Source organism: Lycorma delicatula, chromosome 10 (genome assembly GCF_047948215.1).
Source record: "Lycorma delicatula isolate Av1 chromosome 10, ASM4794821v1, whole genome shotgun sequence".
NCBI lineage: Eukaryota > Metazoa > Arthropoda > Insecta > Hemiptera > Fulgoridae > Lycorma > Lycorma delicatula.
In genome coordinates this window covers 12115255-12129703 of record NC_134464.1, presented here as the reverse complement: position 1 = coordinate 12129703, position 14449 = coordinate 12115255, and the positions used below count along the sequence as shown (strand labels likewise).

At 32.7% G+C, this 14449-nt stretch overlaps 1 protein-coding gene across 1 annotated transcript in view; it reads right to left on the bottom strand.

The window, feature by feature from the left end:
* The window catches only part of LOC142331422 (metal cation symporter ZIP8-like), a 235734-nt gene that overhangs the window by 76068 nt on the left and 145217 nt on the right, over positions 1-14449 (bottom strand). The gene's annotated exons all lie outside the window — the stretch shown is intronic.

Here is a 14449-nt window from a genome sequence, read left to right as displayed (position 1 = left end):
CTAGTGGGTATAGCGTGTCATTAGTACCCCTCTCAACACAAGAAGCGCTACTGTAGCTCTGACGTAGCTCCTGTAGTCGTCTTCTATGTTGTAACGTTACAGGTGAGCGGTATAATTAAATAATTGAATATCATTTAAAGTAAAAAAGTAAAAAAGTACTTAAAGTGGCCGCTAGTACCGCTACACCCGCACGAATGAAATAACGCTATGCGCGCGCGCGCTTTAGTTAGAATCATTGAATTAAATAAACCAAAAAAAAAAATATTATATTTAAATAAAATGATAAATATTTTAAATTAAGTTGTGTGTGTAAGCCGTGCATCAGAAAAAAGCCACGTGACGGGAAAGTCCTACAACTGTGTTTTCGGCTTTTTTATCTTTTAAATATCACTAATTAAAGAAAAAGGTCTATTTTCGTAAAAGTTCTATTTTCAACGTTAAATAAACATGTCCGCAAAATAATATCCAATAGTGGCTTCTGAACTGTGAATTATTTTGCATTAATTTTTAAAATTTAATATTTATCTTAGCATTATTTATGTTTGTATCTGGAATAATTTATACAGATTTTAATTACACCTACTTTTATCTTATAATTTGCTTTTATATTTATAATTTATCTTATATTTACGCGATCTATTATGAAATGTATTTTTATGTTTCGATTAGAATAACAAATTCGTTTATTGTTAAAACTTTTATAGAATTGTTTCTTACATTTTTAGTAATTATTATTTTTTAATTTTTTTTTAATTTAACGTTTACTTTGTTAGATTATTTAACAAAGTAAACGATGTGTATAAAGTAAACCTTTTAAAGAGTCAACGGAATTACAGTAGATATTTTTTTTTTTATATGTATTACGATAATCAAAAAAATAGCTTGTGATCTGGTTAACACTGGATTTTCAATTATAATTTTATCTATGTGACGTTTTTTATATCGTATAGTCAATCACGTGTTTGCTTTACTAATTTTTATCATTAAATCGTTTTATCCATTATTTGTTTTCAAAAACAATAACAAAAAAGTCAATTCGATAATTAAAATTAGGGAAATTTTCAAGGTTATAGGTGATTTACTGATGTTAGTAAACACGTGCTTGCTAGTAATTAAAATAATTCTACTTTCGCATAGAAGTTTTCGTCAATGAATGTTTATTATAAACATTTACTACAATTTTGTATAATGAAAATAAAACCATAAATTGTCGCGTAATAGTTAAATAATAGTTCTTAAATATTATGTAAAAACGACAAAATTTAGACTAACTGATAAGAATTATTATCAAATATTAAAATGATAAGATGAAAGTTATTTTTTAAATATTGAATTCTATTTGATATATATATCCATTATTTCAAAACACGTTGTAGGCGTGTTAAGAAGTGTTTTGAACAACATTAATTTTATTTACATTATTTTTTAACAAACTATTTTGTTACTTAATTACTACTATATTTGTTACATAATTAACTAAACAAAAAAAAAAAGAATTCTTTAGAAATTAGCTTATAATGAATTTATAACTTATAGCTATAAGTTTGCAAATATATATATATATATATATAGAATGTTCCGGGACGTATTCGCCGAACTTCAGGAACAGATTCAGGACATAAAATGAGAAAATAAATAAGTTCATATAAGTCCTATTTTGATTTGTTTTCCTTCTGGACGCCATTTTGTGATTTTCAACAATAAAATTATTTCTGAAAATCTAAGACTAATCTCTTATTTTACAAAATAAAAAAATGTGAAAACATCTCTTTCAAAAATTAAAAAAATGGTGGTCATCTTAATTTTTTAAGCTTCAATATCTTTTTAATTATTTGTTTCATCAAATTTTTACTTATTACAAAATTTATTAACAATCTTCTTTTTAACAAAATGACACCTTATTTGTAATAATCCGTTGACAAATATTCGAGTTATTTCAGATAATTATTCCGGCAGTAGGCTTTCGCCCCGTAATGCAAGCCGATAATTTTTATTAATTTACTATTATTATCTGTTAATAATAATTTCTACTAGATTTAGGGGAAGAAATAAAAACAGGCAAAACATTTTTTGCTCCTTTTGGTGTCCTGAATCATTTCCTAATTTCGGTGAATACATCCCCGAACACTCTGTTTATATATATATATATATATATATATATTAGCTCTACCCGCCACGCTTCGCTGTGGTACATTGTGGTTGCATGGATGAGAAATGAGAAACAAAACAAACCATACGTTTCATAGAAGTTTAATTTTGCAATACTTGTGGATATACAATATTTTTTTTGTTTTTCCACTGTCTGCGTAGATATAAAGGCTCAGGAACACGCAACATACTGTTGCCAATGTGAGAAGCAATCCGCATCTAAATCTAAACCACACAATTCTAAAGATTGACCTTGAGCTTTATTGATTGCGATTGCAAATCCCAATCGAATTGGAATCTTTTAAATTAAATGGTGTACCGGTCGGGATTATGGGTATTCGAGGTATGAGGACATCTTCACCTTTGAAAGGCCCCGTTAAAATCGTTGCTTCCACTACGTTATTCATCGATTTCTTAACTGCAAGTCGCGTGCCATTGCAGAGTTTTGGCTGATTAATATTCCGCAACAGGATAATTGTTATTTTTTGATCGAACCGTTGGTAGAATCAATGTAATGAGGAATGTTTCCCAGGTCCTCCTGGCGCATCCAAGAAGAAGGTCCCCCCAACTTCGTCATTTATCATTTGCATTATTCGATCATAAATGCCTTTCTGTTGTGAATCTTTAAAAACTGTACAAATTAAAAATAGATAGATAGATTTATTAAAAACAATCTTTGATGCAGGTTATATATCGTGCTAAATTTTTTTTATAGTTTTTTTTTTTTTTTAATAAAATACAGATGTTTTAGCTGTTAAATATAATTCAAAGAAATTTGGTCGTTGTGTTTGACAGCGTCCATCTTGCATTAATCTGATTGGTTTTCCTTTGTTTACATTTACAAATTAAAAAAGGATAGATAGATTTATTAAAAATAGATGAAAACAACCTTTGATACGGGTTATATATCGTGTTGAAATTTGAACTCAATCGGTGCAGAACATTTTGAGTTTTTGAAGCTGTACACAAACGAACTTAACATTTTCATGTATATATTATACTACTTGCGTTTATTTATTTATTTAAATTAATTCAAATCACCTATATTGTTATTACTATTATTATTTTCCTTAGTCCTGGGTAGGGTAATATGAATCATAATATCCTGTTCTGCTATACTCCATCTTCATTTTTTTTTTTTTTTTTTTATGTAAATTGACCATTGCTTCCTGGTTTATTTGGTGGCAATTTCGAATTCTAGGATGAACAGATTTCAAAAGTAAACTGTTGACAGGTTATTTTTACGCATGAGCAATTTTATTTAAGAAACGTTTATTTCTCTCCAATTTTTAGTTTCAGAATTAAATAAATAAAATTAATTTAGAACCAACCTAATATATGTTTATAAATATATATATTTATATGTGTGTGTGTGTGTGTGTGTGTGTGTGTGCGCGCCCGCGTGTTATGAGAACGTAGCTATGTTATGTACATGAAACTGTTATTACTTAACTGTATATAGTTATGTTATTTGTACGTATATATAAATTTTTTTGAAAATTCAAATATTTCATTAACATATTTCCCACTGTCCCATATAATGTCAAAATAATAATAGTTAAAAAAAACAACAAAAAATATACACAGAAATAGAGAAAAAAATCTGATAAATTACCAGTAGTTAACTTTCACGGAAAACCGCATCATCAGTTCGTACATAATTCTGTAATTATGTAGAAAAATTATTCCGTATTCCGCGAAAGTTAACTATTGATAAGTTATACGATTTTTTTCTCTAATACTGTGTATGGTGTTTGTTTTTTTTTACAATTATTATTTTTATATATATATATATATATATATACACACACACACACACACACACACACACACCTACATACACATACTAGCATCCCCATCGCGGCTTAGCCCGTGCTATACGGTTACTTGCGTTTCCCATCGCAGTCAGGAGATGTTTATCCGGTCAGGACGCTCTGTTCCCTGGACCCCCCCCCCATTATGTTAATTAATTCATGCTTGTGAGAATAATAATGATAAATACAAATTAAAACCTGTTCAATTTATAAAAACTATCAGTATATTGTAATTTCTTCAGAGCTACAGATCGGTCAGTACCGGAGCAGCTAATTGCTTTTTAGATTTTCTGTCGCGAAATAAATAATCAGAATTACATAAATAATTGAATAATGCAGAGAAAATAACTTACCGTTACAGAGTTACCAAGCCTCATAATGATTGATTCAATAGCGATAGTATAAAACGGTAAAAATGTAAAAAAACATTTATATATTTTTATCTTATTAAAAAATTCAATTTCAAGAAACCCGAAAATGGATTTTAAATGTTTATTTGAAGAATATTTGCAAGCGCAAATCAAGTGAATATTTTGTTTATTATAGTCGGAAACGGGGAGAATTTGTAATAAGTCTTCGAAATTTCTTTATCTTTTCTTCACCCGTTTCAAGGTCTAATATTAGAAAATCTAGAATTCTCTTTTTAGATATTCACATGAAGATTACAAACACCAAAATCAAGTTGATATCTTTGTTTGATACTGAGAAATTAAAAAAAATAACCGGATTTCAAAAATGTATTTTAAACTCGTAATTTCAAATTATCCTTTTTTGGTATGCTCTTACATCGTAAGAAATACATGTATACAAATTTTATATATATATATATATATATATATATATAGGCTTTTTATAATTTTTTAATGCCTAATAATGTAGAAAATACAGATGCAAAAAAATCCCGTTTACTCTTTTTCTAAAGCAAGGCAGACCTAAAAAAAAGGAAAAGATATAAAGTTATTTTTTGGAAGGGTGGATTTTTTATTTTTTTATATTTTTGCAGCAGTGTTTAATTTACAATCGGTTGCAGTTTACCGGAACCGTAATTAAATTTGAGTAAAAAAAAATTTACAAGCAGAGATGGGTTTCCAATGAAATCCCTGATTTAATAAACGACCGACCAGTGAAGACAGCCGAAAACCGGTAAAGAAGACAACTGATGTAAACTAACGAGAGTTCTCCACCTAGGACTAAAGTGAAAGAAATGAAAACAAAACAGTTAAAGTACAAATTGAAAGAATCCCCGTTCAGGCAACTGAGAAGCAATAGAGATAAAGATATTAAAAAAGAGGATGTTGAACGAGTAACGATAGATCCCTCGAAAGCACGGGGTCCTTTAAGTGACAGGATGAGCCGGTATCATCAGATGCCAGCACAAAAATTGTCCGTTATTTACTGCGGAAGATTGAAAGATTCCATCTTCGAGCCGCTCAGAGGTGGAGGACGTCACCTCTGCCATTCGAGGTGGAGGACGTCAGAAAAATGAAAAAAAGAAATACAGGATGACTTCAGAGTAAACGTTAGATAATATGATGTAATTTTTTTGACGAATTTTCATTAAGGATGAGTTTTTATTGCGGGGTTATTACAGCCGTTTTGACAGATATGACATTTATTTGTTTTTAAGTGTCAAGGACCTTATAACTCTTATCATCTTGTCTTGTTCTGGGGTTTTAAAATTTTTATTTTTTACGATTCGTTTGACAAGCCTAGTCTTATGAATAATTCGCTAGTGACTTTATCGGGGTGGAAAATAAATTTTTGTTTTTTTGTTTGGGGAAACGGCTAATGACCATAGCAGTCGATGCCCATAATTACCGTAAAAAAATAATAATAGTAATTCTAGAAATTCATTTTGCAGTGTGAAATAGATTCTTAATTTAATTTTTATAATAAACATTGTCAAGATTACGTGTAAAATTATTAAGAGTATTGCGAAAATAAATTGTAAGAATAAAATTAATTACTGTTTTAATACACGCCCGCGCGCGCACACAGACACACACTCACACACACTTAAATACACCTGCATACAACACCCACGTGAAATAACTATCTTATCTTATTAACTAGTACTTAATTTGTTGGTCTTTTTGTATACAGTATGAACAGAGATAATAAAATACAATGTAACGTTCTTAATCTCGGCACATAATTAATTATGACTGAATTTATTATTTTTTTTGTTTACGTTTCATAATAAATCTTTAAAAATACTTTTTTTTGTAATGAACATACGACATAACATTTTTTTTTTTGTTTAATTTATAAAATACGTACTTTTTTTACAAAATTTAAGTGGTTAAATGTAAATGGTTAAAACTTATAATTTCAAACCCGCTGAAACGTAAGTGATATTCAGCCCTTCAAGAGATTCCTTTAACCCTTCTGCCCAAAACTTGAATTGTTTTGTATAATAATTGTCATTAATTTAAGACAAAAGAAATTCTGATACATCTTACCTTGTGATTTTCATACAACACAGTTATAATAAACTATAATAGTTTGGGGTAAAATAAAGAAATTAATATCACCCCCTTTCTGCTGTAAAGAAATTGATTACAACACTGAGTCGATCTTAAAGAAAAGGAAAGAACGAAATGAATTTCTTTAAAATTTGTTTTAGTTTAAGAAATCGTACGTCGTTATTTAAAAATATTACCTCTACTTATTAAGATGAATTATTATAAAATGCGTCCTGAAAGGTAAAATTTACTTTTGTATAACTATATTTCCAAATCTCAGAACGGAAAGAATTAAATTCTACACTGTATTAAACCTTGTTCTTCCATGTACTTTATTAGTATTTGTTAAAATTTATTTGAAAAATTACTTGTAGAAATAAAGGCAAATTGACATGCTGTAAGAAGTATCCGGTTCTTTCGTTTATTCTCGATAATAAAATGTCAACGTTCTATAACTTTGTTATAAGATTATACAAAAAGTTGTTTTTACTGCTACCAATAGGACATTTTATTACCGAAAAATAGAGCAGGGATTTATTGACGTAGAATGAAATAACTCCGCACACCAAGTGCTATGCCAATATTGTTATTCATTCTACGCAAAATTACAACTATTTCGCAACAGATGACCGAGTTCCCATCAGCTTTTATTAAAATTCTAGTTTTTAATTACAAATGTTTATCATCCAGGTTTGTTTGAATCTCATTTTAAAATAAAATTTTCACAATTTTATATCTCTCAAAGGAATTTTTTTTTTATTAAAAAAAAATCATTTAGTTCATATAAAAAACAGAAAAAAAACTCCTATATCATCGAGAGTTAAACTAGTATTTTCTGGTAATGGTTTAAAGGAAAAAACAATACAAAATCACAATCACAAAATTTTTAACAATTTTTTTTATTAGGTGGTAAAAGTGTGTTCTTAAATATGCAAGATTACTTATGTATTTATTATAATTAAAACAAACTAACCAAAAATCAAAATTTCATTGCCTTGCAAAGAGGCAAATAAAATACCTTTTTTTTTTATTTTAATCTGCAAATTTTATCTGTAATTTTCATTAATAACTGCAATTTGTTACTTACCCTTCTAGATACCGCTACATTAGAGCTATAGCTCTAAAAGGGAAAGTATTCCAATCGGTCCAATTAGGGCATATACGGATTTCATAGGATCTTAACGTTTTGACAACTAAGGAACCAAAAAACCGGAAGTTAATTTTTCAGATGTTCGTATGTACGTGTGTGTTCGGTGTCAGGTGTCGCCCCCTAAATTACCTTATATCTCCAGAACTACTCAACCGATTTTGACCAAATTTGGGCAGATTACTTCTATGTCGGCAAATACATGTATTTTAACGGCATTGATGACGTTAAAATTTCAACTTAAAAGTTCAAGAGGGTGAGGCTGTAGAGCAAGGTCACTCTCAGTATCTCGAGATTTCGGCTAATTAAGGTCTTCTTTTCTTAGGCACATTTGTTAACGATTAAAAAATAACATAAAATTTGCAAAAAAGATTTTGCCAAATCGTACCGCCACCCAAAATATGCTTTAAATAAACTAGTAGCTAAATGGGTGTAGTGTGTCATTAGATCCCCTCTCAGCATTTTTTTTTTTTTTTTGCCCTATATCCCCGAGCCGAACATCCAATTAAGTATACTCGACTCGGGGACGTGTCCTTTCCGGATCTTTTAATTGCCTGCCTCTAATCTCCGACGTAAGAACCAGGCCCGGCTATGCCGTTCCGAGCCCCCCCACCCCACCGGAGACCGGGTCTCAGTCTTTTCATTCATTCGTACCTAACGTACCCCAGGAGTCCCCGCTCCATCACGGGAACCCAGACACCAGGGCATGTAAGCCCTCAGGAACGGGGCTGTCCGCCCAACCCTACTACAAACTACACCCATCAGTATCCCAGTCTGATCTTCTTTTATTCTGATAACTGTTCTTGCAAATATTGCAAAATTATTCCAGTTTCCGGACATAGCCAAGAGCCACTCCGAGAGCTGTTCCGGTCGGCTACGCATCAGTCCTGCATTTATACGTTGTTCCTCCCATCGTCTGCATTCAAAAATAGTGTGTTCGGCAACGTCAACCGCATCGCAGTAACAAGAGATCGGTGACTCTCTCCTGCCAAACCTATGCAGGTATTGTTCAAACGCACCATGTCCCGACATGAGTTGCGTTGTGTGGTAATCTAATTCACCATGAGAGCGATCTAGCCGAGCATCCAGGTCCGAGATAATTCTTCTTGTCCATGCGGCCACTGCTGAACCCGCCCATGCCACGTTCCATTGTTCTCGTATAATAGAACTGGCCTCATCTTTGGCTACACCGGACGCCCTTAGTTTTCGTCCTTTAATATGCAATTCTATAGGGGGCACCGAAGAATGCACTCACAGTGCATCATTCGATAACGTTCGGTACCCCGAAACTACCCCCAGAAGCGACTTCCTATGACTGCTAGTCAGTTTTCTTCTGTTGCGCTTGACATTAACCGCATCAGCCCATACCGGGGCGGCGCACAACAGAGACGACGTTATCACGAGGTGATAAATCGCCTCTTCGACGCACGTGGAATTCCTTGTCCCGCAAAGAGACCTCGTATGGCACGGATTGTTGTTTCCACTCTGTCGCAGATCATGGCCACATGGCTGGAGTATTTGAGGTGTTTATCCAGTAACACCCCTAGATATGTTGCCCTTTCCACCTCGACAATTGCCTCTCCTCTCAGGCGCAGATTTAATCTTCTGAGTATCCTCCTACCAGTGAAGAGGATACCCTTGCATTTGGAAGGAGATACCTCCTAACTGTTGTTGACGAGCCATTCATTAACTATTTCTAAGGTAATATTCCCCTTGTCCTCCACTTCATCTAAGGTACTGGCCTCCACTAGTAGCGAGATGTCGTCCACGTATCCTACGACATTCACCCCCGGCGGGAATTGAAGTCGGAAAATTTCATCATAGAAGATGTTCCAAAGTAGGGGTCCGAGTACAGATCCCTGCGGCACTCCACCGAAGATCTGATGACTTACCACACCATCCACCGTATTGATTTCAGTTCGTCTCTCGGATAGATAGCTTGCTACTTGCGTCACTATGTACTCGCTTATATTTTTTCTTTGAAGTGCCCTCAATATAGCCGGCCAAGGTACCGAACCGAAAGCGTTCCTTATATCCAGGAGAATCATTAGCGGGATTCGCCTGGTTCTCCAAGTCCCAGCCCTCACCGCAGCAGCCCATGAAACTACTTTGTTGATGGCGTTAATAGTTGACCGCCCCCGCCTAAAGCCAAACTGATTCTCATGGAGGAGGTTGTTGTTTTCCAGCTCCTCAATTAAAAAGCAATGCTGGACCCCATAACTCGCAATATCTGTCATCTCCTACGGGATGACGGACATCAGACCCTTTATGACTGCAGCTGTTACACAATCGGGTCCTGGACTCTTCTTATTTTTTAGTCTTTTAACCGCGGTCGCCACTTCATCCTGGGTGAACCTGCCACGTTCACCAGGTATTAGCTCCGGGACGCCCGTATCAACCCGCGGGAAAGGCGCTTCCATGTGCCGTGTAGTTTCGATCTTATTAAGAACGGGCAACCGTCTTCCCAGTCTCTTCATGACTACCTGGTACGCCCGTCCCCAGTAATCAGCTTATAGTTCACTGCATAGCTCCCTCCACTTCTGCCTTTTTGCATGCTTAATCATGAAGTTTAACTGTTTTCTTGCTGCTCGGTTTTGTGTAATCGCCGTGTTCATCATAAGGAGCGCTAGTGTAACACTAACGTATAGCGGCTGTCGTCTTCTATGTTTTAACGTCACAGATGAGCGGTAAAATTAAATTATTGAATAATATTTAAATGTAAAAGAGTACTTAAAGTGGCGGCTAGTAACGCTACACCCGCGCAAATGAAATACGGTATGCGCCCACTCTTTAGATAGAATCATTGAATTAAATAAACAAAAAGTATTATATTTAAATAAAATAATAAATATTTTTAATTAACTTTTGTGTATAAGCCGTTCATAGGAAAAAAACCGCGTGGCGGAAACTGTGTTGTCAGATTTTTTCATTGCAAACGAGTACATTTTTTTAATCAATTAGAGAAAAAATAAATAAATGATAAGTAAACAAAAAATGTTTTCAAGTTGACAACAATATTCTGTTATTAATACATTTTTTTTAAATTTTATTTGATGTTTTTTTTAACTGTAGACCTATTCCCTTGCTTTTAATAATTAAGGTTGAATTTAATTTATTTTGAAACAAATAACGTACAACAAATTTGGGTCAATTTATATAAATATACCTGTAGTATACTGTTTATACTGTATACACAGTAATATGCCTGTATATGTACGACATTGTTTGTTTTAACATCGCTTCATAATCCTCGGAAACCCTTACTAATTGGATAGCCATCAGCAGATAGTAGCCAATTATCTAAAATTCTACATAAACAAAATTATTTTATAAAATGTATCCATATCATTCACATCTCATAGTGCCATTGGGGAAGGAGGTTAGTATTTTTATTTGTAATGTAGTATTTATTAAAACAATTTTTTTTTTTTAATTAAACTTAAATTTCTGATTTCTAACAATTATTATTACTAGTTATTTCCTATTTGTTAGACTTGTCATTTTTTGTTTTTTAATGGAGAAAATGATAAGTGGATGATTCACTTACAGTGAACATTCGCCGTCGAGTGACATTCAGTCATCCAATTTATTTCCACCAAAACCAGGTTGTTCTTAATGGCATTCAAACAATTTTTTTTTCATAAATATTTTACTAATAAAATAAGTATAAAAACCGTATAATTATAAAGATATAAATAATTTTAAAAAATCTGATGTTGACATCACATGACTTCCTTGTACGCCTATTCAATTATATATATTTATTACATATTTTTCTTATTTATTGAATTATTAATTATTCTAATTTTTTTTATATTCATAGAAGTGTGTATTAAATGAAGTCGTATTCGAACCGATGTGCCTTCCCCTTGTTAGATTAATTTCATTAATTAAATTTTATTGGGCTATAATCTGGAAGCGATGAAATTAAGTACCGCTTATGATATATCGTTGAAAAGCTATCGATCAGGGCTTATTGCTGCAGTTAAGAAAAATTCCAAAATCCAGTGTTTTATGATTTTTTGGACACTTTTGGTCGAGTCGATTGCAATCAAAAGGGACGGGCACAACTAGATGTTACAACAGTCCTTAATCCAAAATTTCAGCATCCTACGGGTAATCGTTTTTGAGTTACGCGAGATATATATACGTACGTACAGATGGCACGCCGAAACTAGTCAAAATGGATTCAGTGATGATCAAAGTGGATATTTCCGTTGAAATCTGAAAAGGAATTTTTTCACGATTACAATAGTTCCTTGTACATCGTACAAGGACGTAATTAGTGTGGTAGCCTTTCTGAAATTTGCTAACGACAAGTTTTCACTTATATATATATTTTTTTCATTAAGAGTGTCAGTGTAACATTTAGATCTGTACACAGTTTTATTAAAATTCCAATAAAGATATTCTTAGGATTTTTATTTTAATGAAAAGACATAAGTTCGGTAAAAAACGGAAAACAGTATGCGTTTCCTGTCATACGATGTTTGATAAAATAACCAGTTTTATGAATTGCAATTAGTATGTCTTTTCAACTGAGTTCGTCTTTAGTTCGATACTGTATATCGATAATTCAACTGCATCACTCGAACGATTCGTAATTACTCGGCTCCCAAAATTAAATTGTTTGTGAGCCGAGTAATTACGAGTAACTATTTATTTTGTTTGAAGATGACGTAATAAAGGATTTGCATTAATTTTTTATCACATGTTATATGCTAATACGAATCTTCTTTACTTATTTTTATAAAAGGAGTTTGCTAAAAATTATATTATCGTACTTCATGGACACCTGTGTACAAATTTTCAATTTCTTTCTTATAAAATGTTTGATAAAGCATAAAAAACGATTCTTTTTTAATTTATATAGCAGAACAAACTGTAAGGGCCAGACCTTATCAAACGCTTGCTGAACATCTAGAAAATCAGCAGAATAAACGTTTTTCTCCTTTAGGTATTTATTGATAAATTGTAAATTTGTCGATAAAAGATTTTATTATGTAATCGCAATTTATTTACTCGTTGGACCGATGTTGCAGAAATGTAAAGTTTTATTAATTACGTAATTAATATGATTTTAAAATTTATTAACAAATTAACAATGTTTCTGAAGAAAGTAAATTTTATAAAAAGAAAATCGGGCCGGGCTGTGTCGGGGCGCACGGCCGTTGGTTTAACGTGAAACGTTACAGACCTCGAGAGAAGTTCCTCCGACCTCAGACCAACCAATGGGAGAGCCACCATCGTATTTTTTTGAACAAAACTGAAAGTCTCCGATGGAAAATTTTAGTTCTTCCGTGTGGCCGACTCTACAGATAAACTGGTCGGTCTGTATGTCAGCAAGTCACTTTTAGTGTAACGGATTGAAATAAAATGATTCATTGACTGCGGACTAAATTTAATTTTAACATAAAACAGACGCTGTTTTACGTGATACATGTACGTGATATTTATTTCGACTAATATTTGATGTGAATTTTATTCAACATCGATCTGTGGAATGAGATGAGATATAAGGCATAATAAGCAGCGGTAGAGATGCTCGCGCCGTCGGCGTCGTTCATTGAGCGCGCCGTGTCAGTTTTGCGACGCTCCCGAAACAGTCTCACTCGCTTTGCACCGGTCATTCGGGTCTCTGTGTGTTACCTATAACCTCCTCGATATGCGTAATTTATATTTCCGGTTGGCTTTTGCGCGGGTCGGGGCTGACATTGCATTTTTATACTTTTTTTAGACGTATACTTTAGTTTTTTACACGTAAATATTGTCCAAAATAGACTTATTGTTACTTAAATCGATCTATCGCGACAAATTCTAAGCGCAAACAAATCAATCACCGCGCTAGCACGTATAAATCGTGAGTTACACTGAATGAAAATGAGTGAGAGCGCCAGTTTTGGCCGTTCTGTGGCTTTGCCCCCTCCCCTCGAAACCCGCTCACAGTCTTATCGTGCGACCACAAAGTCTTATCGGCGAGCTGACCGTGTAAGTTATAAATCGACTCAGAGACTTACGTCTCTGAGTCTAATAGTTAGGGACGATAGTCCCTAATATAGTTAGGGATTAAGCCAGGACGATATACACCTTTTCGTTACGCTGCAAATCTGTGTTCTGGTGCTCGTATGTTTCAGTGTGATTTGAAAGACGTTTTAGATTAAAAAGTGACGGTGCCAAATTTTAGCATAGCTTCTTTTCTGTTTTTTTTTTTTTTAATTACAGCGTTTTTCTACATTTATTTCTTAGATATACTTTTACTATTTATCAATCTTATTTATACTTATTTTTTTTTTTTTTTTTTAATTACATCTTATTATTATGTTATTATAAATTTGTTATTTTATTTATTCATTTTAAATTAATTAATGTTTATCGGTATGTGATATTTTACGGCGTAATATGATGAAAGAAATAATCCTTCCTTTAAAAAAGAATCATTCTACTTGAGCTACTGCGGCTTCTAACATGTTAATGCAGATCAAAGTTAAAATTAATAAACGACTAGTAAGAAATTCTTATCTTATCAATATAATACAAAAATGTATGCTGTAATTAACGTATACTTTTACCTACATATAAATACTAACTTGTATTCTGAAATACTGAAACAAACTTAAAATAAATATTTGCTTTATCGAATTCTTAACGTTTCTGTACGGTACTATACATATCAAACGATGTGGAAGAAGTAATGGAATGAAACTACGAGATGCGAGGTAAAAACAACTGTATGTGATTTATTTTGTTCACATCCACTTTCTTTGCAAGTTCAACGTTCCCGATTAGAAGGGATCCATTTATATAATTATGTACGAGTATAATATGAATTGAAATATTTTATAATGTTTCCACAGTCGTTTCAAACAGCAAATAAG